We start from the raw sequence: 12185 nt of genomic DNA on the forward strand, positions 1-12185 counted from the left end.
ACACACTTGTCTCCCTTGGGCTGGCTCCGTCCTGTTAGCAGTTCTCCATATTTGGTACACACTGACTATGGCACCTCCAGCATCTTGGGGGAAATCCAGACTTCATCTTCACAGCTTCACACAGGGCCTTCATGCAGGGACACTCCTGACACAAGCCTGACCTCAGCAGCTTTTCTTAGCTGCTGAGGGAGATTCTACAACCCGTTTCTTCTACCCTTGCCTCTAAAGCCAAAAAGACAAGGCTGAAGCTGCTGAGTTCTGCTGCCTGCTGGGGCTGGAACGTGGCCTTCTCATTCACTTACATCGGCATCAGCTTTCTGTTGTTGTTGGGTTCCTTCATTGCTTCAACTTTTCTTTAAGTCTTTTTCACAGTTAGAAGTTTAGCTGGGTGAGGTCTTGCCCTTCGGTTGCTATCCCTTTATTCTCTTTAGCATCAGGCTTCTTTTTAAAAACAAACAAACAAACAAACAAACAACTTTTTATCTCCTTGAGCACCAGAAATTATATTCTTGATGCTCCTTTTCTTCCCAAGCTGTACATTTTCTACTTCTTTGTCCAGCTTTCTCCTTTTCATTATAGATCTGCATAAGAAGGATTACTGGGCTGGGGAGATGGCTCTCCCAGTCGGTAAAGGTGCTTGCCACTAAGCCTGAGTTTGATCCCTAGGGACTCCCTTGGTAGAAGGAAAGAAACAACTCTTATAAGTTGTCCTCTAATCTCCACAAGAGTACATGGCACATGTGCTCTCCCCCTTCAAATAAGTAAAATCCAAATCTGTTCAGAAAAAAAGTGATTACTAATAATCACATGATACAATCAACACTAGGCTGCTTTGAAATCTCTCTGCCAACACTATTAATCCCCTCCCCTCCCCCCAAAAAAAATCTTCAATTTAGCCTCAGGCATATTTTTTGGACAAGGATAGAAAGTAGCCACAATCTTCACCAAAATATTACAAGAACAGTCTCCAGGCCACTTACTAGTTAGTGTTCTTCCCTCTGAAACCTCTCAAGCCAGGAAGTTATATTCTGTATTACTCTCAGCACCTCTGTCTCCCATGCTTCTGCTAGGAGAGCCCATTAAGCCCCACTTAAAGCACTGAACTGCTTTTCTAGTCCCAAGTTCCCAAATCTACATTCTGCCAACAAGTAGCATGGTCAGGTCTTCTGTCTTGGTCACTGTTCTATTGATATGAGGAGACACCATGACCAAGGCAATTTTTTTTTTTTATTGAGGACTGGCATACAGTTTCAGAGGTTTAGTCCATAGTTATTATGGACAGGATCATGGCGTCCTGCATAGTGCTGAAATAGTAGCTGAGAGCTGCTGTGTTCTAACCTGGGGGGGGAGGGAGGGAGAGAGAGAGAGAGAGAGAGAGAGAGAGAGAGAGAGAGAGAGAGAGAGAGAAGAGAAGAGAAGAAAGAAGAGAGGAGAGACAGAGACAGAGAAACAGAAGCTGGGCCTGGTATGGGCTTTTGAAACCTCAAAGTGACCCCCAGGGACAAACTTCTTCCAACAAGGCCACACCTCCAAATTCTTCTAATTCTATCAAGAGTTCTACTCCCTGGTGACTACGCATTCAGATATATGAGCCTATGGGGTCAAACCACCACAGCACTCAACAAAGACAGGTCAATATTTCAGCCTCCATTATATCACAGATGGCAGCACACCAGACAGGCAAGGCCCTCAGACAGTAATAACAAGAGCAACTCAAAGTATGTTTATTCCTTGCTTAGTTCCGTCATCTTATCTGCAGATGCTATAACAATGTGTCATAAACTAAGTAGCTTACCCGGTACATATTTATTTCTCACAGTTTTGATATCTAGAAAGTACCAGCTTTTCAACTCTGGAAGGCTCTTCCTGGTTTGCAGGTTCTTCACTTGGGAGGAGGGGTTCTTCTGTCCCACCCTCTTCTAAACAGCACCTTCCATGGGCCCCACCTTCAAACACCACCACACTGCAGATTAGAGCTTCACCTTAGATAAAAGTTCAGCCCATGTGGAGCCAGACGACTGGAAAAGCCCTTTCCAAATGTTTGTTAAGTGGATAAGCCAGTAATTCAAAGCAAGATAGTGAAATGGAAATGCAGGAGTCCACACTGAACTTTGACGGCTTCACATGGAAAAAGCCAAACACGACCTCAGACTGTTGTGTGTTTCTGTGTCGAATGCTACGGCACTCCTGAAAGCAAACGCTTATTCGATACCATCAACTTTTCTGCCCCCTTTTGAACAACTTTTCATTTTTGTTGCCCTGCTTAACGAGGAAGATATTTCAGTTTTTAAATTTCTTCAAAGCCTTTTCGAAGTAGCGTGCTGTATAAATAAATACTTTTTAAAACTCCAACTGGAATGAGGACAATAGATATCCCTTGGGATGAGGGGCAGGAAGAACTGGGCGGAGAAGAGTATGTGGAGGACAGACAATTCCCTGAGAGCAAGTTTGCTTTGTGAAGTCCTGAGAAACATTCTGTGCTGTTCCAGACAAAACTGACCTTTGTGGAAAGAGTTGAGTTTTTTGTTTTGTTTTTTTTTTTAAGCTGAATTCTTTTCATATAAACCCTTCTGCTCCTTAGAGATGGAAACCCATTCCCATTAATTTCACAGAAATGCAATTTTGTCTATATTCACAACTGTCAACAAATGGAACTTTCCACCCTAGACTTAAACCAAGATCCAGAAAACACGAGGCTACAGTTGGATGTGGGCTTTAACTCAGGGGTCTGTGTTACCAGAACCCACTGGGAAGGGGTAAGGTGCTTTGGAAGGTTCAAATTCTATCTGGTTCTGTTCCCCACAGACAGAACTCCTCCAGCCTCATCCAACTGAAACACAGGCCTGATCTGAATGTATTGGAGACTCAAACTGTAAATAAATGTTCCATCTCCTTACAAACAGCTGATTGAGCTTCCACTGATCCAGACAGCCAGTTTCCTTCTTTACCCTTTCAGAGGGTTGGGTTCCTCCCCTGAGCTAGATGGTCCATGCCAAAGCTGTCCCTGATGTAAGCTCCTGTCCAGGGTTCAGGGCTCATCCAACACCCATCGCTGCTCATGAGTTATTAGAGTTCTGGGGGCTGGCATTGGAAGAACTGGCTTCCTGTCACATGCTTGCATCCCCAGTCCTTCACAAGCAGGAGAGGGGTTTCCCTACATTCTGAGAGCAGAACTTGGAGCCAGGTATCTAGTAGATGCTAGCAGTTATTGGTTTTCTGTACTTTTCACGTGTTTCGCTCTCCCAACCTCTCAGAAGGCCTGTGTGTTGGAGGTTGCACCTCAGGAAGGTCTGTGGAGGTAGTTGAAACCATAAGCAGCAGAGCCTACTGCGAAGCTTTGGGTCCTAGGATTGGCCCCCTCTTCCTCTCTTTTGATTTCTGGCCTCTAGGTGAGTGGTTTTACCTTGACAGTGGCTTTTGCTCTAATGTCTCTCTGATATAATTGTATCAGGCCTTTTTTTTTTTCCCCCCTGGCATTTGCCTTCCTTGTTGAAGCAGATGTACTTAAACAAAACTCAAATTAACATAACAGGTCTCCATTGCTTTTAAAATGTGTATAGCTTTCCAGAACGAAGTAAAAACAGAATTGGTGATGATCCCAATTACTTAGCAAGGATAAAGAAAATTGTATTACTTAAAGCTGACTGTCATACAAGTTATGGCTGCTTCGAAAAGCAAACTGTAATTTCTTACAAACCTAAACATTCACTACCATGTCTGACCAAGCAACTACACTCCTAATAAAAGCCTGTACTTAGACAAAAACCTGCATATGAATTTACAGCAGTTTTCTCTCCCATAGCTGCTAAAATGAAGAAACAGCCCAACTTTCTTTCACACAAGAGAACAGATACGTAAATTCTGGCACTCACACATCATAGATTTCTGTAACAAGGGAAAAATGAACAATGTAGAAAATGATTCAAATGGACCTTGAGGAAATACATTATTCACAGGGAGGAAGAAAAAGAAAAGGAAAAAGAAAAGTTCAAAGGAAGCAACCTAGAGATGCTGTTCCTAGGCCAATTCTCCTAGTGTAAGTCTCAAGTGCTGGGGGGGGGGGCGGGGGGGGGCGGCTGTTTGTGCTTGGTGTCTAGTGCACAGGCCTCAAAAGTGAGGATGTCTCCAGCGTACTGTGACCAGGTGCCACACTGCTGCCGCTAGGACAGCACTAGCTGCTATCTAGCTGACACAGAATTCTCTTGGAGAGCATCACAGTAACAACTGCAGTAAAGCTTCACATACAGAAAGAACAGTGCCACACATGCTTCCAACAGGCCTCCAGAGTAAGAGATGTGCACTGCAGCGGTTAGAGGTACCAAAGCTGTCATTCAGAAAACCTGACGGAGAGCTGGTTGGTCCTGGTGGCAGCAGCAGCACACACATTTAATCTCAGCACAAAGGGAGGTCGAGGCGGGCAGATCTCTGAGTTTGAGGGGCTATCCTGGTCTACAGAATGATTTCTAGGACAGCCAGGACTACACAGAGAAAGCCTGTCTTGAAGGATAAAAAAACCCAACAAAACAAAAGTCATCGTTTTGGAGGGTGCAAACCAACTTCTCAAGATGTTGGCCAGCTGGTGGTTTGACCAGAATGACTGCCACTTCTGTCTAATAGATTCACTGGGTTGTTACATGGCTCCATGCAAATGCCAGTTCTCACGTTCATGGTGTTTGCTGTCCTTATTGAAACATTGTGGCAAGTATTTGTTTAAATAAAAAAGAGATAAACCAACCTCATAGCTAGTAGGTTCTTTTGGCCTTACAAGGATTTATTTCTTTGAATTTAAAATAATCTTAGAATACAGTTTTAATTTGGAGGTGAACATATTAAGTCATTCTCAAAATCATATATATATATATATATATATATATATATATATATATATGAATGCAGGCCTTTTGTTTTGTTTTTGTTTTTTTGTTTTTTTTTTTTTTTTGTTTTTTGTTTTTTGTTTTTTTAGACAGGGTTTCTCTGTATAGCCTTGGCTGTCCTGGAACTCACTCGGTAGACCAGGCTGGCCTCGAACTCAGAAATCCGCCTGTCTCTGCCTCCCAAGTGCTGGGATTAAAGGTGTGCGCCACCACCGCCCGGCGTTTAAATTTTTGTTTGTTGTTTTTTATTTATTTATTTATTTTGAGACAGGGTTTCTCTGTTGTGGCCCTCTCTGCTCCACGTTGGGTGTCAAAATGTTGAGGATCACTCTGCTCCACGCCTGGGGGCCAAAATGTCCCGGACTGCTCTGCTGCTCCGGTCTGCAGGTCAGGGTCTAGGAAGAGAGAGAGTGGGGGGAAGAAGGGGAAGAGACTCGAAGAATAGAGACGAACCAGAGGGTCCGTAGTCAAGTGTCATTTTCTGTCTCCCACAGACTATATTCACACCTCCTATTGACCCTATTACAAGGAAATCCTGGGTATTTATAAGCACAAGCAGGAGAACACAGGTGAAAACATTTTACCACATGCACCATGCAGCTGGGGTCACTAAACAGCAAAACAAGCTATGTGGGACAAACAAGATGTTTGTCAGGGTGTGCCCAGCTGTTGTAGGCTGTTGAAAAACAAGTCTCTTATCAGGGTATATGGCTCGAGATGACTGCAAAGTTGATAGCTGCTTTCTAGCTGCTTTCTGCTAAAAGTTGGCTCCCAACATTTCTCTGTGTAGCCCTGGCTGTCCTGGAACTCACTCTGTAGACCAGGCTGGCCTGGAGAGATCTGTCTGCCTCTGCCTTCCAAGTGCTAGAAGTAAAGGCATCCACCACTATGCCCCCAAATACCTACTTTTAAAAAGGTGTATTTGTGTGTGTGTGTGTTATGAAGGTGTATATATGGAGGTCAGAGGTTAGCCTCAAGTGTGGGACTCATTTCCATGGAGGCAGGGTCTCTTCTTGTTCCCCACAGCATACACCAACCATCAGGCTAGCTGGCCCATCAACTCTGGGGAGGCTCTTGTCTCATGTGAGTCCTCATACTTTGCAAGCACTTGGACTTGCTATGTAGACCAGGCTAGCCTTGAATTCACAAAGATCTGCTTGCTTCTGTCTCCCAAGTATTGGGACAAAGGCTTTCATGACATGCTCAGCTGAGAAAAACTTAATAGATGCAAATTTAAAGTCTTTTGGGAAGTTGAAGAATTCCAGGATGGAATGCACAGTGTGACCAAAGAATGTTTGTCTGTAATTAGGTATGTATATACAATTATTTTCAAATAAAACCTAAGAAAAAAGAATGTATCAGAGGAGCTGTACATGGTGATAAGGAGCCTCTGGAAGCTAACTCTAAATGAGGGAGATGAGAGGCAGGAATGCTTCAGCAGGGACTGGATGGCACACTGAGATGACCAGAAAGGCTCAGCCAGGCTTATCTGAAGTGGAGTGATGCTTTTATCAGAGTTCGGCACTCAGAGTGTTCCCTGGGGAGGCTGTTTACTTCTTATCTTTAGGAACTGAAGCTGAAGCCATGTGGGACAGGACGAAACCACACTCTGGCTCCATAAAGCTAGCGTTCCAAGGCTTTCTCAGTAGCTCATCTATCCAGTCACTCAAAATGTTCAAAACAGCTAAACTGACTTCCTTCACCAACAACAGCAGGAAAGTTTAAACAGCACAGGGAATTTGTACAAACACTGTTTGGGTTGTTTATACTGAAACTATCTTTTTTAACTTTTAATTTTGTAATAATTCAAACATCACTATCAAGAGTGAAACTAGTAAGGGCAGGCATGGCAGTTAGTTTTCTGTGAGTTCAAGGCCAGCCTGGTCTACACACTGAGTCCAGGAGAGCCAGGGTTATGCACAGGAACCATGTCTGAGGGAAGGATGAAGCCAGAACAAAGAGCCCCCATGTGCTCTTCAGGGGACCTTTGTAAACCCCAAATGTTAAGACCTTGCATTAGCTTGCATACTTTTTTATGTTTATTTTTAAAGTTTTCATATTAAGTAACTTTTTTATTGGTTTTATAAAGCCAAACAGTATTGAGAAGAGCAGGTGAAAATCTCGTTCCAGCCTCTACACTTTTGATTCACTCACAGTCGTCAAAGCCGGCCACCTGTACTTTATGCAAACACAAACGAAACGTTTTTGTCTTATTTTAAAACACATTTTTTAAAAAAGTTCTTATTTTTATGTGTAGGAATGTTTTGCCTGCATGTATGTATGTGCGCTACATGTGTGTCCAGTGCCCATCAAGTTCAAAAGAGGGCATCAGATCCCCTGGAATTGGGAGTTACAGTTGGTTGTGAGTGATAATGTGGGTGGTGAGAATTGAACCCAGGTCCTCTGTCAGGGCAACAAGTGCCCTAAGCCTTGTCTCTAAGATGTCTCTAGCCTCAGACTCTCACTATGTAGCCAGGGCTGGGCTTGAACTTCCAGAGATCTGCCTGCCCTGACTCCCGAGTCATCGTGTGACTCAAGGTCACCACCACATCCATTTTTTTGTTTTTGTTTTTGTTTTTGTTTTGTTTTTTAATTTTTTAAGTTCCCTTTCTGCACACATTTGGAAGCCACCATCCTGTGTGCTGTGTATATTGAACCTTCTGTTGATTATTTAGAAATGTATCCTGCTGGGGACATAGCTCAGTGGTAGAGCATGTGCTTAAAGTACTTTCACATAAGAATGTAGTGATGTATAAGCCCGATTTCCTTTTGGCATTCTCAAGCACACACACCTCCCCCACCCCCCATCTAATGGGCATTACACAAATTCTAAATCCCCGGGGTCCAGTTCATTCTCTGTACTGACACAGCCAGGATTTACACAAACCTCAGCTAGCATGGCTGAAGCAGAGCTTCCAGTGCCCTGGATTACCCCGACCCACAGAGACACAGTCAAAAACAGCAGCAATAAGGTGATGATTGCCTTAGCTTGGGTGACACCCCAAAGAGATCAGCCTAGGCCAAGAAAAGATGGTCTGGAACGAGGCCTTGTTGCCAAGCAACCCCAGAGGGATGAAATTAATACAGGCTATTTTCATGTAACTGCATCTCCAACGATAGCTGAGTTGATCCCATGCAAAATTAATAATTGCTGGATGACTCTTTCTTTAAATGGCTGCTGTCAGAAGCCAGGACTGAAGAAACAGAGTCTTTGTAAATGTTATCATGGCGGGGGAGAAAGGAGAGCACAATGAATTCAGTTTTTGTCTTTTTCCCATCTGCATCATAGGAAATCTGATGTTTCTATCGTAGAGGGGTATCTGCCTGGCAGATTCTCAGGCAGACAAGATAAGATGCCTCAAATTGCTGAGAAAAGATTTTACCCTGAGAGGGAAGAGAAGCCTGTGACCATCAGAGACCACTTACTGGCCTTCTCGGTGGATCTAAAATGTGCTTCTTCCCATTAGTATGTTCAGAGAGGGCAAATTATTGTAAAAATAATCCTGCTGTTTCCACTTACTCCTTAGCCTCACACCACAGCTACAGGAGCACGGCTTCATGTGCCCACAGCCCGAGTCTGAGAGCTCGTCGGTATTAAAAAAGAGAAAATGGAATGGAAGAAAAGCCGTTCTCCCATCCGACAGAGGCCATGTCAATTCCAGTAAATTGCTGAGCAGGCCAAGGACTCCTTACCCAGAGAAACTTTTAGGTCAGTATTTTTTGATTATGTAATAAAACACTGAAAATAATGCATTGGTATCCAAAGGAACTAGTTTTATTTCACATGAAAAACTTCCTTGCCTAATAATATAAAAGCAGCTGAAGCCAGACTCTCACTCTGAGGAAGAAAGCCCCCAAGTTAAACTTTCCTCATTTAACTCTTATGCAATGTATTTATTGACTTTTGTCGTGTGTGTGAGTGCATGTGTGTGCCATCAGGCATGAGCAGGCTGGGACTAGCTAGGTTGGTCCAGTTGGCCTTGAATTGTACTCCTCCTGGGTTCCAGGTATGGACCACAATGTTGGCTTTATTTCTTGGTTTTGAGGAAGTGATTTCCCTTCCTCTTGCCACCCCATCACCCTCAACTCCTAGTAGACCAGTTTGAGAAAATGTCCTCCCAACTTGCCTCTGTGAAGTGATGAGCACTTGCTGATTGAGTTGAGCAGAAGGTATGAGAACTTGGAGGAAAAACCAGATAGTTACTGCCTAGAACATGGGATATAAGGCATGGCAGGACCATAGCCAACATGCCTGGGCTCTAGTCTAATAATAATATAATAATAGTAGTTAATAGTACTATTATTATTATTATTATTATTATTATTATTATAAAATAATAGTTAATAGTAGCGTACAAACATACACCCAGGGAATACTTACGGAATATGATCAGATAAAATACCTCCTAAATAACACTTACATACCTCAGCACAGCTGTTTGTAAGGATCACTTAAAATATCAAGCTCTTTGACATTTGTTGAGGATGGTGTTGACAGACTATTTATTGGGGCAGGCTATCCAGCTTTGCATCCTTTGGGCACAATGGCTCCCTCTTTCCTGAAGTGCCTCATAGCACTTGGGAGCTGGACCAGGGCTGGGTTCAATTCCATGAACTAAGAAATATTCTGCTCTAGCAAGAGAGCAAGTGTGGGTGGTCACAATGCTACGGAGACTCTGATTTTGTGCCCATGACATGAGTTTACTGACACTGGATGGAAGGAACGGACACCACAGAGTCTGCTCAGAGCAAGCTGGCCCTCCAGATGTGAGCTGAATGCTTTCCTGCTGTGTGCCAGAGAGGTTCTTCCTCTCTGGGTCGACTTGGGATAGAATTCCATTGATGTAAACTGGAGCTAAGACCTGTAGGAAACTCTTCGGGCAGAAATACCTCTGGATGTCCCATGTTTGTGGCTTACAGTTTCTAAAGCAGAAAATAATCACTTCCCTTGTAGAACAGCTGGCACTTTCAACATGACAGTTTCCCAAGCCAAAGCTCAAGTTCTTGGAGGACTCATTCACCAAGAGACTCAGCAGGACAACAAGTGGAACAGCAAGTGCTGACCCTTGCAGGAGGGAAGGGTTGAATTCACACCAAAGACAATTCCAAGGCTGGATTTCTAGCTACTGAGAAGTGCCTACTAAGCTATAGGCATTGTATGTTCCTTTTTAATACCTAAAAGTACCTTTTTGAAGCAAATTGTAATAGCTTCCTGCTTCTGACATAACACAGCAGCAAGGCTCTTCCCACCAAATAAGGGAGAAACTGTACCTGAGGTCCCTTTCCATCCAGAACAACATGTTTTAACCTTAGGCCTGAGGATTTCCCAGTCTTGAGGCAAATGCCTGCTCCATTGATGACTATGAGGGTCTGGTCTTCTGGCAGTGCCTGGTCACCATCTCTGTAATGGCCAACTGTGCAGCATTGGCTAAAGGAAAGGAGAAAAAGTGGCTTTTCAATACCATGAGTTGTGACATCTTGGAACACAGAACACCCACTGAGACTAATATATCTGAAAATGTCTGGGGAAAGGATGTGTGATATCTCAGAAGACCGGACATCCCATTGTCTTACTGTTTATAAGGCGGCACATCTATGGCAGAAGAATAGAGCAGAGACCAAACAATGCATGTGTGAAGGGCAAGGACCAGCTTCATTCTTCTGTCTTGCTCATAGGAAGTAACCAGGTACTATCTCATTGAGTGTTACCCCAAAGGAATGCAGCTTCCTCTCATTCTCAAATGCTTTTGTGTCTTCAAACAGGGTCTTTCTCTGGACAGTAAACTGGACTCATGCTCACCATACAGCCCAAGCTGTCCTCAGAGTCTTGGTCCCCCTGCCTCAGCCTCTCTAATGCTGAAATTACAGACATGGACCTCCATGCCATCTTCTGGTATCTAGTTTTTATCCTTGGTAGTGCAGTGTCTTCCTTAGCCAAGCTGTGGCCTTACACAGAGATGTACCCTCAGACCAAACCACGCCTGAAGGAAACAGAAACTGATTCCTTGTGGAGCCTGGCCTGGCTTTTCAGTGGCACACCCTGCCGATTTCTGGTCACACTGACAGAGCTTGTTTCTCTTTAATCATTATTTGCGCTGTCATTTAAAAACAATAAATGCTGATTATGAAAATAATAATTACCATTTGGAAAATGGAGCACACTGTCCTGTCTACCATTACATTTTACAAATGTGCTGTCAGACTTGTCCCCTTCCCTCCTCCCTTCTCCCCCCACCCCCCCAGGGTATGAAGAAACCCTCAACCTTGATCCCACACCCCCCCTTCAGGCACCGTTGGCCAAGGAGGTTTCAGTCTCAGCAGCTGTGAGTTCACACGCACAGCTGCGGACTCTCATTCTCATACAAGGAAGGAAATCGGCAGGAAATGAGAACGAGGCCAGTAGTGAGCGTTTATATTTATAGTGGAAACAGCCCCAGGCTGGGGACTGACCCTCAGTGAGTCCCAGCTTTGCCAGTACTGAGCTGTTCTCCGAAGAGATCTTCTTGTTGCTGGTTCTGCCCTCCCTTCCTTCTCTTATTTTTGAAATAGGATAATTGATTTCATTTCTCTTATTTCTATAAATTGCTCCATCTATAAAGCTGGGGTGTTGATTACATTAATCTCTTTTCTCATCTGCCCTTCCTCTTTCTGCTCAGCACACTGGTTTCCCCCGTCCTCATTACCCAGATCTCTTGCATTTGGCAGGAAGTAATGTGTTCCTTACTAGTCATGGATCAAGCAAATCTGCACACACACACACACACACCCATGCTTTCTGTTGTTTTCCCAGTCTTTTGTCCCAGATCTGCCCCTGCTCTGTGGCTGTCACTGATGCAGTGAATGAAAGTGCCTCTAGTGGGAACCTACAATGAATGCTCCCTCTTCAGTTTTGCTTTAAAAAGATAAACTGGGCTTCAGCATGTTCCCAGGGCTCTGAGAGACAGGGTCTGTGGAGTGTGAACTCTCTTTGCTTCTCACTCATCTCCCTCTGTGAGGTGAGCTGTGTGTGGCTGTTGGCCACACTCTGAGGTCTCTTCCCACTTCTTCCTGCCTTCCCTTTGTTAGATTTGCCTTCTTGACTCATTCACTAACTAGGTTGAATTTCCAAGAGCTCTGTCCTCTCATCATAAATACATATGTATACATGCGTGTGGGTATGTATTATGTATATGTACATATACAAGTACTTCTGGCCACCAAAAGATATGACAGGTTGGGGTCCTGACTTTTTATTTTGGTTTACTTATTTTTGTAGACCCTATATACAGGTGGCTGGATGTGAGGTGGTCCCCCTTAGGCACTCACCGCCCA

At 43.9% G+C, this 12185-nt stretch overlaps 1 long non-coding RNA gene across 2 annotated transcripts in view; it reads right to left on the bottom strand.

Moving 5' to 3' along the window:
* Positions 1–12185, bottom strand: part of LOC143443034 (uncharacterized) — a 25715-nt gene continuing 13530 nt past the window's right edge. Inside the window, exons 3-4 of one of the 2 annotated variants that reach the window (XR_013111721.1) lie at positions 10146–10302; positions 1–441 (exon numbers count right to left, since the gene is read on the bottom strand). This is a non-coding gene — a long non-coding RNA (uncharacterized LOC143443034). Of the gene's footprint in view, positions 442–4956; positions 5270–10145; positions 10303–12185 lie in introns of those variants that run through there. The other variant, XR_013111720.1, reaches the window with a different exon arrangement.

Source organism: Arvicanthis niloticus, chromosome 7 (genome assembly GCF_011762505.2).
Source record: "Arvicanthis niloticus isolate mArvNil1 chromosome 7, mArvNil1.pat.X, whole genome shotgun sequence".
In the NCBI taxonomy this organism is placed as follows: Eukaryota; Metazoa; Chordata; class Mammalia; order Rodentia; family Muridae; genus Arvicanthis; species Arvicanthis niloticus.